General features: G+C 37.6%; 1 protein-coding gene across 1 annotated transcript in view; it reads left to right on the forward strand.

The window, feature by feature from the left end:
• The window catches only part of LYRM4 (LYR motif containing 4), a 615,895-nt gene that overhangs the window by 247,335 nt on the left and 353,714 nt on the right, over window positions 1–14,846 (forward strand). The window lies entirely within an intron of this gene.

Genomic DNA, 14,846 nt, shown 5'->3' on the forward strand with positions numbered 1-14,846 from the left:
AGCTGAACTGTTGACCTGCTTATGAGTCCATCGCTAGTTACACCCCGCAACCTGTTCTTGTCACCTCGCAACTTGTTCTTGTCACCTCGTGTGTCATCTAGGGGTGCCTCACATGAGGTGCTGGGTAGCTAGCCATGAACCTGATGAATGGAAGGCTTTGTTATGCAAAGGTAGATGTAAGGAGTTACTTCTTTGGGAGAAAATTCTTCAAGGCATAGTTTCTGATCTCAAAAAGGCTGAAGAGTGGGACAAAACCAGTGACAGGACAGGAATGCCAAACTGTGTGCTCTGTCACACCGTGGTGTTTGTTCCAGTGAGTGTTTCGTATTCCTTGTCATGCCAGGGAGCCATTGTCTGCCACAGAACAGCACAGGCTGGCACAGAGTTCATCACATTTGTGTAATTAACCAACCCATTGAGTCAACTCATTTTTAACCAAAGTTTTGGGTTTTTTTTTCAAAGTCTTTCAGAGGTCTTCGTAAAAAAATGTTCTCAAATGTTCTACTTTGATGGACAAGTTTTGGACCATTGTCCAGCAGATAGTCATTCAGAAATGTTGGTCCATTTATGGGCTTTGGATGATTTATGTAGAAAGAGCTGGAGATTCCTTTCTCAGACTTGATTAATCTGCCCATTCTTTATGACAAATATGTCCATGTCTCCAAGGTCAACATCCTGCATCTCAATAACTGAAATTCTGTATTGGTCTTCAAGATGGACATCATTTGTGCAGATAAAACATCTAAGAACTTTCATATTTTTCATACATTCCTTCTAACTGGTCTACAAAAAGGTTTTTAATCCACTTTGATATATTTAAGGGCTAGGCTTAATCTAAGGTGGTGAAAAAGGGGTCATTCAGTGATAGGAGCAGGATTGTTGGTGTAAGGATGGGCCTACATAAAAAATAAGGATGGTTAAGGTGTAGTAAACTCTGTCTGGCTTCTGGAGATGAGCATTAAATCACCATTCCTAAGAGGTGGGCCAAATCCTTTTTGAGTTGTGCACAGAGTGGTGTCACTGTTGTAGCCTCCCTTTGAAGGACAGCCTTTGAGGGTAATCAGTATTCACATGATAGCAAAGAGATGGCGGCAGTGGTTGCTGAAGATGTAACTTTGCTTTGCAAAGGCATAAAATAGAGCATCTTAATCTGAACTAAGGGTCCCACCATTGCAGTAAACCAGGTCTTAAGTATTTCAATTTTCTGGATGATTCAGAAGAAGTACTGTTGATGAGTACTTCTACATTTTTCATATTTCAAGGGAAGAGCCAAAGCTCAGTTAACACTAGTTTTTAGTGCTCTAACCATGCTCCACAATTCATTTTCAGTGAAAGAATTCCTTCTTTTACACATATTTGTTGCTTGCATTGCCATTAATTACTTTTTGCCTTCCATTCTAATCTTTTGTCTCTGTTGCTTGGTAAAACTTTTTCAGGAGAATCAATCACACTATTTGAAAATACCATGTGATAGTGCTATGGTTCAAGTATCTGAGAGGTACCAGGTTTTTGTGACGGGTTTTTGCAGTTGTATTTTGCTACACAAAATGTTAGCTTGCTCTCATCTTGCTTTCTCTAGAAAAAAAAATCGAGTTGTCCAAATGTTGCGTGATGAATTGTCGAAATCTCTGTTTCTTTCTTATTTCTTAAGGTGTTTCATGTGTTTCTCACTGGAGGCAGGACGCATCAAATTTCAACAAGATTTTGTTTGCTGAAGCCAGCCTTACTGCCAACTTCCTAAATGGCTTTCCTAACATTGCATAGAAATATCTCCCGAAGAGAAGTTGTATGGAATGCAGTAATGGAACAGTCTAGGAAGACTGGAAAGCCAGGCCAGTTTGAGTTCTGACAGTGGCAGCAAATGTTTTCAGAGGTGGTTGAACAGCCTTGGCTAATCCACCTTGGGAAAGAAGCAGACAATTTCAGCCAGGCAGGAAGTTTTGCAATGTGCAAACGGAGGTTCCAGTTTGAAGTGGGCAATTGCCCTAGTGGCACTCCTGGTAAAGTCAGGAGGACAACTGTTTTGTTTAGCTGAGTAAAGAATGTTCTAATTTGTGGGTAAAATACAGACAATGGAATCAAGTTCCTTTGAAAGATCAACTCAGTTTTGACCTCTTTTTGTGCCACTGTAATGTCTACAAAAATCTTCATAGATGGTGGAACAGCTGCATTTGAAAGTTGTGGTGGTAGGTCACAGCTAGCTGAAAGTTTACAGTATTGAAAATATCATGGAGATCTGTATAGGATGGGAATGGGTCTACATCTCTTGGATTTGCTCTAGTTGAGGGATGACAGCCATATTTCATATGCAGAGATTTATGCACAAGATCATAACTCTTGATAATAAAGTGACTATCAGTAACTTCTGTTTGGTTATATTAAGGTGATTATCTGCCTTTTAGTATTTGGGAGTAAGGCTTAGGAAGGAAGCATTTAGTCATTGATACAGCCAGTGATTAGCTGAAGGATTTCAAAAGGCAGGATTGCTATGGCTAAATGGGATGGTCTGGTCTGTGCTGTAGGCATTAACACCTCATCAAATCATCCTATTCACTTTTTCACAGTCAAAGGAAAGATAATCAGCATCATTGGTGGAATCTCAGCATGTTTCATCTCATCCTAATGCAGATGCCTATGTCTGGTCAGCTGAATCAAAGTCTAAATTTGATTTGTATTGTTGACTTTTTTTTAACTGATCAGAATTATGTCACCTATTCTGCAATTGCTTAGAGAAAGTTGAGATTAATCCTACTCATGTTTCTATAACCCAGTCTTGCTTGATCTAAGACAACTGGATGGTTTAAATCTCTGTAATGGCCAAGTTATGATGACAGTTTAGGTCTGGAATGCATAATATCCCTTTGCACCTAATATTTTTTTCTCTCCTATTTTTGATGCTCATTTGCCCACAACTTCTGGGGTGTAGCTCATCTCTGTAAATTCTGTCCCTCTGAATTTCCTCACCTCTTCCTCATTTCCATCTCAGTCTGTTGTCTTCTAAGTGGTCTGAGATGTTTAAGTTAAAATGGAGAAACAGAAATTATAGAAAAAAGTATTTCTTGCAATTTGTACTTCCAACACTCCAGAGCTGAGGGTTATGTTTCCCATTTTGTAGTGGGTGCAGTTTCAACAGAGGCCATTTCAGGCAGATAAAAGTTTGATAGTTTTCGACACACGAAAAAGTGTGGAGGAAAGTGGGATCACTTGAAGGATCAAATGTTGGACAAGATTCTTTACATGAAAGTCTGGGAGAGAGGACCTCCTATTTCTCTAAACTACTGAGACATTCCTTCCATTGATCTGAAAAACATTGATTCTAGATTGGATTAAGACAGTAACACAATCCAGTTTAAATAACTGGAGAAAGGAATGGCAATATTTAGAGTAACATATTCTTGGTAATTTTTTGGACTGACATTAGAGTATTTAGTTCTTTATTGATAAAGACAGTTTCCCCAAATTTTTGCTTTGAAAGAATGTGATCAATACACTACTGTTTCCTTGTGGAGTTCAATGATAGACTCATTGTAGCCATTTTTTTAGGAGCCAATAATTTTTCTTTACAATATGCCCATTAAATAAGAGTGTTTTTTTAATCCATTCTCTACCCATGTAGAACTAAGACATGAAATTATAACAAATATTGTCAGAGTTGTCCACTGACTTCTGCCATTCATCTAAGAGGCCTAGATTTAAAAACCTAATAAAAGATAGTATCTTTTATTATTAAATTTTTAGTGATACTGCATTTTTATTGAAAATTCTTACAGGTGTAAATACTAGATGCTTTTGTACCTCTAGCTAGATACCCAATATCTTGAATTGGCTTTCCAGAGTTATATTTAGAATCCATGCTTGACTATGTTTTAATGTCTTGCTTAATATCAAACAGAAGTTTTACAACAGAATTAGGACTAAATTACATGGGCAGAATGCAAGTTTTATCTACAGGACCTGCTTTTCTCTTTGTGCATTCTCTTGACACTTCCACCACCCACCTTTCTAGTTCTGCAACACTTGAAACTGGTCTCTTACCTGCAACAACTTCCATCTGTAACAGATAGAGATAAGATATAGATAGCCCTGACTATGGACACCATGAAGCCAATGCTGACAGAGATGAGATCAATAACTTTACATCCCTGGTTAGTCTACATACATTCTACACATTACTGATTTATTCTTAGAAGAGGATTTGTTCTTTGAATGAGGTGAAAGCACCATGGAAAAGGCAATTTGAACAGCTGACTGGAGAACACACATAGAAAGTGAGGATGTACCAATACTACCTAACTTAAAATGATTTTATGTTTAAAAGTCTCAAACTGTAAATCTAAAATAAAAATAATCTTGTGCAATGGCATTGCTCGCCCTTTCAGCTCACCCTACTGGTCACCAGCAGAGTTTAGTTGTTTACATCCACATCAGAGATAAAAACTTATAGCTACGTCCTTGAACTCCTTGGCTCTATTCAAAGTAGTACTGTCTTACCACTGGAATGCATCTTCCCTTGCCTTGGTGAGGATGAGAACAGGTTTATAAAAGGACTAAGAAAACAAAATCCTAGCTTAATAGTTGGGTTGGGATGGGAGCATCGAAGGGGAATTTTATCCTTATAGAACACTTTAAATGTCTGATCAGCCATAACAATTTGCTCGTTCTCATAGTCAATGTAATGATCGTTATGAAGAGTACATTACCTGAACATTAAATTAGGGAATGTCCTCTTCAGTTTTGAAAGGAGGTGTCATAATCTAAGAAAGCTGTAGATTGAGGACTGATGCAAATGTAGGTACTCTATCTGAAAGACAGACATTCTTTGCTTTTCTCTTTGAATTTGTAATTTGTGTTCTCATGACTAAGTACACTTTAGAATGAGCAAGTACATGGAGAATAGGGACATCTGAAATGCTGTGATTTTGCAGAGAATGCAGAGAGCCTTACAGATTTTTAAAGAAGTACATATTCTGCTACAGCTCATGCAGGATATTTTTTCATAGAGAACTTTGGGGTTTTTTTTCTGGTTGTGGGTTTAGTATTTACAGGTTGATTTTCAAGAGTGCAAAAATCTCCAGCATTTTTTTTCTCAACATGGCCTATCAAGTCTTTTCCAAATCCTATAACCAGTGCTTTCCTATGAAGAGAATGTTAATTTGGGTGGTAAACTGTTAGCCATTTTCCTTTAGGAAAATAAGGACATTTGTAAACAACGAGAAAGAACAGGATGTTTCTTCTGATAATTAGAGAAACACTAAAAAAACATAATTTTTTTTTCCATTCAGATGAGAAAAATAAAAAAGCCTCACAACCTTCTTAAATAACTGAAAAAGGGAAAACTTAACAATGTAGAGGAAAGTTATCTTCTAAAGCAATAGAAATGCCTTTTTATGAATAAACAATACGAAATTAGGATCTATGGGGTTTTTTCAGTTTGAAGATTCAACACCAATATATTGGAAACAGCCATGAGATAAGAAAACAAACACTATGATCAATAACACCAATGACAGGGGGTACAAAACCCAAACTATTCCCACGGAAGCTCCCTGACAATAGACAATAGCCAGCCGCTCCCTCTGCCACACTGTGCTGACTCGGAAGGGAGCCTTTCCCCATCCCTGGAAAACGATGTGAGGTGGTACAGAATAACCTCTGGGTCCTAGCCATGCCCCTCCTGGCTACTGCAAAAATTCCCTCTGTCCTGGCAAGAACCAGGACAATTTAGTCTTCTTGTAATCATCATAATGTAGATTTTTTCAGCACTATGCAGTGCAGCCTAGTTCTACCAGTACTTCTTACCAGAAGCTTGACTCATTTAAGAATATTATGCTAATGTTCGGCTTAGTGCTTGAAAAACTTTTCACAAAACTGTGCAAGCTGCCTTTCAGCATAGAGAAGGGAAAGTAAAATGTAGACTTGATTCATCATTAGCCTGCAGGTTTCACTCTGGATTCAATGTAGCCTGAACAAAAATAATAATATATTCTGTAAAGGAAGAGGTGCAAAAGGTAAGGAATCTTTAGTGGCTCATCTTAGAGATGACTCACAAGCAGTTGCTTTTTGGAGAAGCATGTTCATGTCAGTATATAGCTTGGTAAAATTGTGACAAAGTGGAAGAGGAAGTGGTCTGAATGCCTTCCATTTTGTTTCCTTTCTGTTGTCTAAAGAACTTACTGATTTGACTGATGGTCCGTAGATGAATTCAAGACCTTTTGCAATAAATGTGGCAATATGAAAGATAAAAACTAGGCTACAGCTTCTTGAGACTTATCTAGCACTAGCACTGGAAATTAATTTATTTTCTAGGGATAGGATATGACAGTATGACCCTTTAACATAGAAGCTTAAGTCAACAGTCTGCTCCTCCTGGGTCAGTTTACAGATGGAGGTTTTGCAGCTGAGAATTGATGGAAGTGAAATTGCAGATTCATGCAATTTTAATCTTTTCAGGTAGCCCCCAGTAACAAAGGCTGGCACATGCAGTCAATAGCCTTGTTGTTTAGACTGGCGGTGCTGGAACAAAAGGCCTTGTTCCAGAAGTTTGCCTGTATTAGGATAGGCTGAATTCTACTGGATTTGCTCTGTTATATTTTAGCAGCTGCTCACTGGTGATCATTTGGTGTCATAATACAAGTTTTGCTATCAATAGACAAAGGTAAATTCACTAGTAAACACTTTACTGGGTTTTGCCATCAAGCCTCCATGTCATCTTGGACTGTGTTCATTGTCCTCACACAAGGAGATTGTGTTTTAGAAGGGCATGGATGTGTTTCTATCAGTCTTTCTACAGGAATGTAATGGGGAATGACTTTTCTTCTAGAAAGTCAAACACACCAAGTCGCAATTACTATCTTTCATTTTGTTATTAATTATTTTGTGTTGCAACACATGTATTATTTTTAAAAGCAACAAAATAAAGTTAATAAATCAAAATGATCATGATCTCAACTCATGCCTAATCAAACGGAGAAATTAACTAAATGCCTGTGGCAGTTTTGGTTGATGTTACTGTATTTTTGTCATCTTGGCTCACTGAAGTGAGTGCAGTTTGAACAAGGTTTGTAAGGAACTCCTGCCTTAAGAAGTTCCTTACATCTACTTTTGTAATCTTACCTAAGATCACTAGGCAGCAATGAGGAAAAGAAATGAGCAAAGGAGATACCAAGGCACTCCAGCAAGTACTTTCTCAAGGAGTCAATCCACTGTCAGGTTGTATTATTGGCACATCCCAATAATGAAAACTACAAAAGCTATTCAAAGAGTAACTTTTTTTTTTAACATTGTTCTAGGGAAAAAAAGAAAGAAAGAAATTAACAAGCAAACAACAACAACAAAAAACCCTCCAAACCCAGCCACCAACTGAATCTTTTCAGATGAAGTGTTCCTTCAAAGTATTCATCAAGGGTCATATATTGAAAAGTTGCAATCCAAGTGCTTTAAACTCAGCAAAGATAGCAATGTAAAATGCTTATACTTGAAAGCATCAAGCAGCATTAACTGTAGGCATTGCTGTATGTATTGACTATAATAAAACAGTGTAACAGTCCTCAAGGATACAATCTTGGATCATCACAGGCATGCATAAGCACTACATATTATAAAGTTCTTTAAAATAAATATGGGATGATGCCATTACTCACAAATAGCATAGTCATGAATTAGTCATGCAGGTCAGCCCAAATGAGTGCAGAAGATAGTATCTTTATATATAACAGGTAACATCATAGTGTTACCTTTTTTCCCCCTATATAATACATATATCAGAGAGGAACTCTTTGAAAAGTATTTGAAAATTTTTAAAAACAGTATTGCAATTGTTGTCTAAATCTTTTGAACCTGTAAAGGCTGCTCTAATTAACTTGACTGCAGTAGTTCAAGGTTCAGACAAGATGAAGTCTTGAAAGGAGTATCTGCAAAAGACCTCAGAACTACCTGAAATTGTTTCTGTATGTGGAATTGATTCTAAAGTGCAAAAAAGGATTTTCTACACCTTCAGTCTGGAACACTGGGATTTCCCAAATGAATAGACTTTTTTTGCTAAAATTTCTGCAGAATGTCAAGGGAAAAAACCCATGTCAATCATTAAAAATGTATCAGAAATCATTTCTATTTCTTTAAAAACTGTCTAAGTCCAGAGCAAAGAACAGTAACTGTTCATCTTCCTGGCTATATTCTGAGACTCTGTCATGTGGAACATGTCAAGGAAACTGGAGATGGCATCACAGAAGAAATTTCCCTGCTTCTGCAGGAAACTAGAAAAGCCAAGGGCTCAGGGCTTATTTCAAATTCTATCCTTTTCATTAGTTTTTCTTGAGCCTACTTGAAACATGCCAAAGAAAATCATCAGCAAGTGGCATTTAGTAAGACAAAACAGATTTTTATGCTTTATGGACATACCCCATTAGTCAGGTGATAATACTCTCATTGACTTCAAAGGTCAAAGTTTTATAAAGCAACTTCCAGAGTCAGCAAATATAATTTTGCTGAAGATAAGTATTCATTCACAGGCAGAGAATGTGTATGTATTCAAGGGGTAATAAACTCAAAAGTGTTATGGTTTTTTTTTTTTTTTTTTTTCAGAGAGTTGTTACTGTAGTAAACAATGGAGTCAGTATCAGCCTTTTCCAGAGTCCTAACATGTCATTTCCAATGTTACAGGAGTGCCTTCACCTCTGGCTCCTCTCTGACTTGTCTGATGCTGGGTTGGTGTTTGTGTGCCGTCTTGCTCTTCTTTTATTTTCACCCAGGAGGCAAGTGCTATGCTGTATGTACCAATGTCTGTCATGCTGCAGATCTGACTGGTTTCAGGCACCTGTTTTTCTTTTGATATTGACAAACAGCTCCTTAAAAGAAGACATCTTTATTTAGCAGTTGGAATAAAGCATGAGAGAAAAGGAGATTTTAGAAACACCAAAGCGCCTAAGCATGTATTTAGTTCAATTTTGGTTAAGGTCCAGCTGGAACCAATCCATTGCATAGGGATATGCAGAAATAACATAGTCATGCTGAGAGTCATCAAATGGCTTCTCACAATTCCTTCACCACCAAGAAAAGGCAACCTCTAATAACTGACACAGTCAGCTCTGAAAAGGTGTATTGGCTCAGATAACCTGGCTTACAGGAGTGAGTTTACAAATCAGTGGGGATATTAATGATAGTACTGCTCCATTGCAGGAATGCTCTCAACCATAGAAGGTCAACCCAGGTGTTCACATGTCTGTGTCTGTCACCTGGCTGGAAGTGAAAATTCACATCAAGATCTGAAAGTCATGCATCCAGTGCCCTATGTCTTGCACATAAACCTCATATTAAAGACAGATCCAAATTCAGCATGAAAAATTATTCCAAGACACACCCGCACTTGTCACTGCCACATTCCTATTACATTGTGTAAGAAGAAAACAATATCTGACAAAAATAAAATAAACACAGACACATGAATGAAAGAACTGACTACAATACTTTTGCATTTATCTGAAATTCTAAGGTCAGATAAACAAAACGTATGCTCAGTGTTATTATGGAAATGTGACATAAGGAAATACAATAGTAGTTTTCTTAAAGAGAGCTGAAGAGAACAGCTGTAGGTATGTTCTCAACAGAGATGAAACAACACAGTAGTTATTGAAGAGAAATATAAATATTTTCAAATTCCACTTTCTACCTTCCTATTTATTCTGGCCACAGAAGTCCTTGCCATCTTCCAACATAGGCACCTTCTCAGTAACATGAAACACAATTACATTGCTGCTGATGAAAATGTAGCAGTGTACAAGGTAAGTAAGTTCATTTTCTGTCCAACTGGTTAAGGAGAATTTTTGACCCTGTCAGCTAATTTAGAATCTCAGGGCGTGGGAGGAATTTATGAAGCTGAAGATTAATACTCACACTCTATGCAGTTCTTGACACACTGAAAAATATTTACTACAGTGTTTGCATGGCTGTTAGGGTCTTTGGGTTTTGAAGAACAACCCAAGGTAAAAATTTATTTTGCATTCTGGGATATAAAGAGAAGAATTTTTGGTTTCAGTCGAATATAAACCTTAAAGCAAGACACCTATGCACATACACAGGTTTTCCCCTTCACTATAAATAGTCTTCAACATGTAGACTGATGTCCTGCTGATTCAGGCTTGCTGAAGAAATGCAATTTCTATTTAAATCTCGTTGGGGAATTATAATTTTTTTTTTTTTTGAAAAGTAATTGGCAAAAATTAAAAGTCTCTACATGGATATTAGTTCAGAAAACAATCATATGCCTGGAGAGAGGGAAAACATTTCCATTCCTTTGTGGAATTCCAAGTTCTGGCTGTTAAGAGTCTACTAAGGTAAAAGTTGATGAGAAATTTAAATTTTTGGATTATTGACAAATGCTAATCAAGCATCATCATAATTTATTTCTAAGTCTTCAACTAACACACAAAATATGAAAGATCAGATAGTAATTTCTTGGAGTGTTTTGAGTTTTTTTTTATATCACCTTGTCTTCTGTGATCATAATCTTGAAACAAATCCTGTAATGTAAACCTACATGAGCTTTGCTTAAATTTGTTCTCATCTCTTCTCTCCTGCATGCAACAAATCAAGTGAATGTATGTCTACAGTTTTTCTCTTAGTGACAGTAGTAATAAGAAATATGGAGTCATAGAATCATAGAGTATCCTGAGTTGGAAGGTACCCAGAAGGATCATCAAGTCCAACTCCTGGCCATGTACAGGACCACACCCAAGAGTCACACCATGTGCCTGACAGCATTTTCCAAACACTCCTTGAACTCTGTCAGGTTTGGTGCTCTGACCAGTTCCCTGGAGAGCCTGTTCCAGTGCCCAACCACCCTCTGGATGAAGAACCTTTCTCTGATACTGAACCTAAGCCTCCCCTGACAACTCCAGGCCATTCCCTTGGATCCTGTCACTGATCAACACAGAGAAGTGATCAGTGTCTGGCCCTCCTGTTCCCCTCACAAGGAAGCTGTAACTGCCCTCAGTCTCCTCTTCTCCAGGCTGGATAGACCAAGTGACCTCAGTCACTCCTCACACAGCTTCCCCTCAAGGCCCTTCACCATCTTTGTAGCCCTCTTTTGGATGCTCTCTAACACCTCCATGTCTTTCTTATGGTAGCACCCAAAACTGCCCCCAGCGCGGGAGGTGAGGCTGTCCCAGCTCAGAGCAGAGCAGGACAATGCCCTCCCTTGCCCGCTGGCCATGCTGTGCCTGATGCCCCCCAGGACATGCTTGTCCCTCCTGGCTGACAGGGCACTGCTGGCTCATGTTCAACTTGCCACTGACCAGGACCCTCAGGTCCCTTTCCATGGGCTGCTTTCCAGCCTCTCATTCTGTAGATATGAGAGGCTGGAAAGCAGCCTCTGTCTGTATGTTCAGGGCTGCTCCATCCCAGTTGCAGAATCTGGCACTTTCCCTTGTTGAACAGCTGGGCATTGCTCAGCCCTCTAATTTATCAAGTTCCCTCTGAAGGGCCTCTCTGCTTTCAAGGGAGTCAACAGTCCCTTCCAATTTAGCGTCGCTGGAAACTTAGTATTCCTTCAAGCCTTGTGCTCAAGCAGTTTCTGAAGATCCTGACGAGCACAAGAGGAACCTTGGTCTAAAAGACCAAGACTGATCAGCTTTGACTTTCATTCAGAGAAGAACATTCTTGGTCAGATTTCATTGTGAATAGAGTTTTCAGGCACTTCTAAGTTTTGAGGACCTCATTGACTCTTTAAGACTCCTTTTTTCCCCCCAGCTTTTGAAAGAGGCTGTTACTCTCCTTTAAATGACATGGAAGTTATTTTTTTCAAGATCTTTTAAAGATCTTTTCAATCTGAAGAGAAAAAATATTATAATTTATAATGGTGATTATCATTATTGTTATACACAAAAAAAGTTTTTTTTTTCAAAATGAGATTTGAGGAATAAAGTTCTGTATACTTTTTCCTATTCTGCTTAGCCATCTAAAACAGTAGATGGTATATCTTGTGATGTCAGGAACTTAGTCTATTAAACTCTACAGCGGTACTGCTGCACTTCAGTATTCACTAACAATATTTAGGAAGCCCATATTGCCACCACAGTAAGTGATTTTGCTCAGAAAAGCATATTTTAATTTAGTTAAATGTAAATAGTCACCTTAGTTAGAGTACGTAAGTTTCATTATTTTTGCAACCCTAACAAAATAATTAATTGTAAAAAAAACCCCAAAACCTGTCAAATTTAGTCTGATAGTCTGATACAGATAATTTTTTACTAATACTCTTCACACTGGCTTTTTTATACTTTTGCTATGTATAGAACAAATTGAGAAATATGTAATAGAGATTTCCATCACTGTCCATACTATCAAGCTGCTATACACTTGTGGCAAATAGCTTTGACATTTCTGATTTTCAAGGTGTGAATAATGTAAAATTTGCTCTGTAGAGATTTTCTGTTGATCTTTTCAGACATAATCTTCAAGTGCAGGTGGGCATGACATACCTGGTGACACATTCAAACCATTTTACCAGATAATTCAATGCATTCATAGAAAATAATGACACTTGGCAAAAAAACCTGTACAGTTTGTTATGACACTCCCTGAAGCCTTTTCTAACTCATTCTGTGATACAGTAGTATCCACCAAATCAGCTTTCAAGTTACAGCTCAACAAACTTTTCAAATGTGTCAGTCTTATGTTTTTTACTTTTAATTAAGTGGGCTTTTACTCACTTGGATCAACTACTGTAGTGGTGGAACCATTTTCCAAAACTTACTAATATTCACAGTTATTTCAGAGAGCCTGCAGTATTGCTGACAATCCATGAAAATGGGTGTAAATATTTTTCTCCTCATCCCCAAATGAGTTTACCTTTTTCTCAACCAATTTCCAGCTTCCACAAAATCATTTTGGTTGTGTTTTTGTTGTAAGTTTCTGTAATAATGACTTAGAAGGGATTCTTTTAATCAATACACATTCAGTTGCAGTTATCCTCCAATGTGTCATCTGCTGCAAGATAAGCACATTAATTTTGTATCACATAAATCATATTTATAACATATAACAGTTTCAAAACACAGAAAAATGAATATGTTCCACAATTAAATCACTAGGACAAGTCTCTGATGAAAAGAGCTGCTGACTCAGTCTCACTAAGTCCTACAATGTGTCTCTTCTGCTATATGCCAGAGCTAGCAAAAAAGTCTGAAGTGATTTAATCCTATTGCTTGTCTTAAAAACAAAATAATGAAATCCTAGACCCTTCCACTTCCATTTCATGCAGTTAATTTTTTGTTCTGAAAATTGAAATCAAACCTTGTTACTTATTGCTATAAGTTACTTTTCCCCTTCTACAATATCCTTTAAGAACATGAATACAACTGTCCTTTATTTGGAGAAAAGTGGGAATAGTTATTGTTCAAACAGCACAAAAACCTTCCATCGTGCGTATGCTCAACCTCTCAAGTGCAAATAGAAGTTCTCCTACTCATCAATCTGCTTGGCTTTGGTGATATGAAGAGTAGCAAAGGGAGGGCCTCTTCTCTTTTGGTCCAGTCTAAAGAAAATCACTCCTGTAGAGACCACCTTATTTGAGCAATTAGCTGGTTCAGTATTCTGCTCTGAGCCAAGTTGTGACCAGCAGGACAGCCTGGCCATCATCTGTCATCCCCTTGGTGACAAGCCTGATAAATCTCCCAAGTCCACTCTGCAAATGCAGCTCCAGCCTGCTCCAGTCAAACTCATTTTATGCAGGTACACAATCTCCAAGTAGATACACCCATACAAAGGAAATGTTTCCTCCATGAGTTTGTTGATAATGAATTTAGTTACCAAACCAAAGTCCACTTCCTATAAAGGCAGAGTGATTCTGTTGATTTGGACCCATCTTTTGCAAACTTCACACGTTTTCTCTAATCAATGATTAAAATTTCATTAAAATTCATACAATTCAATCAAATTCCAAGCACATCAAAATGAATTCTGTAAATAGAATTTCAAGTAATTAATGTAATAGTTATTTTACAAAGTTGACTGGTATAGACTATTCTTCTCCCTCAGAGTGAAAAAGCAAGTACTTTTGCATTATTTGTAGTGGTACAGAGACTTTATAATTAATACAATACAAAGAGTTCTTTTGCTTTGCAGGTGCCAATAAGCAACCTCAAGGGAATATTCAAGAATCCTTGGTGTGTTTAGAGTTTTACTGCAGGAAAGCTGTATGATGTAAGTGCCTTTCATTCCACTCTCTTTCAGCTATGGTGCCTTTTGTTGCTTGCTTATACCTATAAAACACACATTCCTCTATCTCCTTTTTTTCTCAGCATTTCTAAAATACTTAATCAGAGATTCAAATGAGCTTGTATTACATTACACGTGCACAGGAAACTTTGAAAGAGCATTATGAAAGTTGCAAAATCAAAAACTCTGGAGCTGCTTTGAGGGAGCTCTATTTTATAGCTGTTATGATACTGAGTTATACAATTATATTTTGGTTTTCCACTAGGCAACTTTAATTCCTTATCTCAGAATCCTTATCTTACAAGTTTCATAACCTGCTAACTCAGTTTTATTTTAAATTTTAGGTTTTTTCTATACAATTAAAGAAGCAAATGAAACTCAAGATCTGCTTGTGTGGCACCATGCGTATTGCAGCATTGCCATTCATTAGCATGTAACTAAAATTTTTAGTTACAGAAAGGAGGTTCCTACAATTCAATTAGTAACTAAAATTATCAGTAAGTCATTCCCTCCATAAAGTCCATAAATGGCAGGGAAAGAGGGTGTCATTTCAGGGTTGGTATAAGTGAATGTAGGGCCAGAGAGTCCAAAAAAATCGGGAGTGGAGACATTCCCTGCATTCACATCTATCTGCT

Source organism: Serinus canaria, chromosome 2 (genome assembly GCF_022539315.1).
Source record: "Serinus canaria isolate serCan28SL12 chromosome 2, serCan2020, whole genome shotgun sequence".
Taxonomy (NCBI): Eukaryota; Metazoa; Chordata; class Aves; order Passeriformes; family Fringillidae; genus Serinus; species Serinus canaria.